This window comes from Geospiza fortis, unplaced genomic scaffold (assembly GCF_000277835.1).
Source record: "Geospiza fortis unplaced genomic scaffold, GeoFor_1.0 scaffold96, whole genome shotgun sequence".
In the NCBI taxonomy this organism is placed as follows: Eukaryota; Metazoa; Chordata; class Aves; order Passeriformes; family Thraupidae; genus Geospiza; species Geospiza fortis.
In genome coordinates, this window is record NW_005054454.1 from 1,489,571 (window position 1) to 1,493,094 (window position 3,524).

The window sequence follows — 3,524 nt, forward strand, 5'->3', positions numbered from 1 at the left end:
ATGGATTTGTGCTGGTGATTTCCAAACATGTCGATCACAACTGCAAAAATCCTCATTAAACTCTGATTAAATCCATCAGCAAGTGAAAGTTAAGGATCTCCACTGCCATGAGGAGATTCCAACTTCTTTTAAATCCAGACATTAATTTCTGATCATTCTTTTCACCTAATTGGATAGAAATTGCTCTATTTGTGGGATCAATTTACCATAATCACAATTCTACACCTTTACTTCTCCAAACCTCTTCTTAGGACAATAGGATTAGGTGAGATAAATACCCAAAAAAACCTTTCAAACCTCCCTGTCTGCCTTAAACCCGAATTTGTGTTTAGCCCCAGGCCTTGGCAGCGATTGAAACGAAATGTTTTGAAACAAAGCAAATTGGCTTTTTGCTGACTTTTAATGTGCTGCGAGACACCTGGTTCAACACAAAACATCTATTCACAATTAAAGGCTGAGCTTTTGTTATGCAAAAGGTAAATGAGGGCACCATGAACTCTGGCAGAGTCAGCTTTGGGGGTTTTTTTTGCTTTTTTTCCCAAGGGGAATCTGTCAAAAAAATCCTGGTTGGTGACAGGAAATCAGGAGTTTTGAGGATGGGTTGGGTTCTTTTTTTGGGGGGGTTAAGGAGAGGCAGTACAGTGGTAAAAAGACACCAAGAGTAGAAAAACAAACTGGTTAAATTAGGCAAAAGGAATATTCCCTTATTTGAATATCGGGTTTTATGCAAATGGGACGTTGTGTGTTTGTGTAAGAGGCCAGACGGGTCCCAGTCACAGCACAGCTCAAGTGACATCTGAATCTTGATGTTCCCAAGGCATTCTGTGAGATCCCTGCTGGATGGAGAGGGAGGCATTTGTGTGTTTTCTGCTGGCTGGGGATGTTCATGGATTCAAAAGCAGGAAAGGGATTGGGATTGGTGTCCCTGTGCCCCACAGGTGATTTCCCAGCTGCAGAGCTGCCCCAGCCCTGGGCCCAGCCCAGGGAGGAGCTGGAGCTGCTGCAGAGAGCCCAGAGGAGGCTCCAGGATGAGCAGAGGGATGGAGCAGCTCTGCTGGCAGGAAAGGCTGGCACAGCTGGCATTGTTCACCTGCACAGGAGAAGCTTTGGCCTGAGCTCAGGGTGGCCTTGCAGGGCCTGCAGGAGCCCCAGGAAAGCTGGAGAGAGACAATTTCCAGGGGATGCAGGGACAGCACCCAGGGAATGGCTGCCAGTGCCAGAGGGCAGGGCTGGATGGGATCTTGGCAATGAGGAATTGTTCCCTGGCAGGGTGGGCAGGGCTGGGATGGAATTCCATCCCTGGATCCCTGGCAGTGCCCAAGGCCAGGTTGGACACTGGGGCTGGAGCAGCCTGGGACAGTGGGAGGTGTCTCTGCCATGGCAGGGGTGGCTCTGGGTGGGATTTGAGATCCCTTCCAACCCAAACCATTGTATGATTCCATCTGATTCCATTATTCCATAATTCCTTTATTACATGACTCCATTCTTCCATTATTCCACGGTTCCCCGTTCCCAGCACCCACTATCAGCAAAGACAAGTAATCTTAAAAAAAAATAGAAGTGGTCTAAACATAACACTTTGTATTTTCAAAGGAAAACTGAAGGGTGGGAGTTAAAATAAACACTTCTTCTTTTGTGATAAATATAAGTAATGTTTTAAAATGCTGAAATATAAATTCAAAAATGGTTGAGTCATTAAATGAAACCTGGTTTGGTTTTGATTCTGTTGGAGCTTTTTAGTTCAAAAAGACTTTGATATTTTAATGTTTTTTTCCTGGCATCATTGGATTTTAAAATTTTTTTAAACTGATTTAGAATAATAAAATGTCCAAAATCTTGAAAATTTTCCATGGAATAGAAAGCAAACCATATGAACTCTGGGATGTGATTACTCAGGATAAAAAGGTCTTATTGTAATGATGGACCATGGACACATTGCTATTCCCTTCATTTAGTTATTTCTGTATTATTATAATTTATTATTATTATTATTATTATTATATTGCAATCACAACAGTTTGCCAGGTGCTCCCATGGCATTGCCACTGATGCATTCCCAATGAGGGAAAGAAAAGAATGCGATAAGGAAGGGAAGCTCTGGCTCCAAGTTCTCCCCATTCCTGAAGTTTCTCCAAGTTCTCCTTCTATTTCCATTGGGATGAAATGCAAAAGATTGTTAAAATTAATGGAATTAATGCTATCTGTGCTAAGGCAGGAATTCATCCTCCTGTCCCTTCATGTCCTGTCACTCCTGGCTCCCAGTCCACATCCCATCCCATCCCCTTTTTCTCCTTTTAGCCCCTTTCCCAATCCCCAGGATCCACCAGAGACCCTTGACCCCCCTGGAATGTGGACTTGGCCCCATCCCATGGCCATGGACTCCCCAAAATTCCCTCCCTCCTTCTTTGTGGAGCCACCTGGGCTCCTGCCAGGGGTTTCCAAACTCCAGACAGCTCCAAATCCATCAGGACCAAGCCTGGAGGGAAGAAGCAGAGGAGATGTCTGGGAAAAAGGAGCTTTATGGTAATTCTGGAGCAGGGAACCAGACTTTCAGATGGGAGCCGATTTTTTGGAGGCTTGAAAAGGGATGAGGGAGCCCCAAATCCATGGGGAAAAGCAAGTGGGAACAGAGCAGGGGGAGGATGGGGCTTGTCCCAGTCTGCCTGGTCAGATCCCATCTCACCGCTGATGGATGCTGTCCAGAACAACACATTCCAAGGGATTCTTCACCCTTGGGTGAGCAGAGGAGGGTGGAAATGGCCAGAGCTGAAGCTTGAGGGGGTCCTGGGGTGGTGTGGAAAGGCTGTGGAATATCCAGGGATGGATGGAGGGGCTGGGAGCCTGAGGGAGGAAGAGCAGCATCCTCATCCCTGCCACTGGAGTGCTCTTCCTCAGGGATGTGGTGGCTCCAACACTGCACAGGATCAGATCCACAAGTTCTGACTCGGGTCCCTCAGAGCCCTGCCAAGAACCCCTGGAGGGCGTGGACACAAAACCAAAACCAAAACCAAATACAAACCAAAGAAAGGGTGGGAGTTTGTTTCTTTGGGGAAACAGAAATGTTTGGTCACCACAAGTCCCTGACAGGAGGGGTCCAAGGGAAAGGAGGAGAGGAAATGGCCTCAAATGGCACCAGGGCAGGCTCAGGTTGGAGACTGGGACAGAAAACTTCCCTGGCAGAGTGGTCAGGCCTTGGGCTGAGCTGCCCAGGGAGGTTTGGAGTCCCTGGAATTGTACCAGAGCAGTCTGGATGTGGCCTTGGGGACAGGGACAGGGTTTGGGGTGATGCTGGTGGGGCTGGGGTGGCACTGGGTGATCCTGGAGGGCTTTTCCCACCTTGGTGATTCCATGATGCTCTGAAAGACCAGGGAAGGCTTCAGTGCTCCAAACAGCGACAAACAGGAGTGACAAACATTGCAGTCTGTGCCCAAAGCAGAGCAAGCAGGCACAGATGGGATCTTGGCAATGAGGAATTGTTCCCTGGCAGGGTGGGCAGGGGCTGGGATGGAATTCCCAGAGCAGCT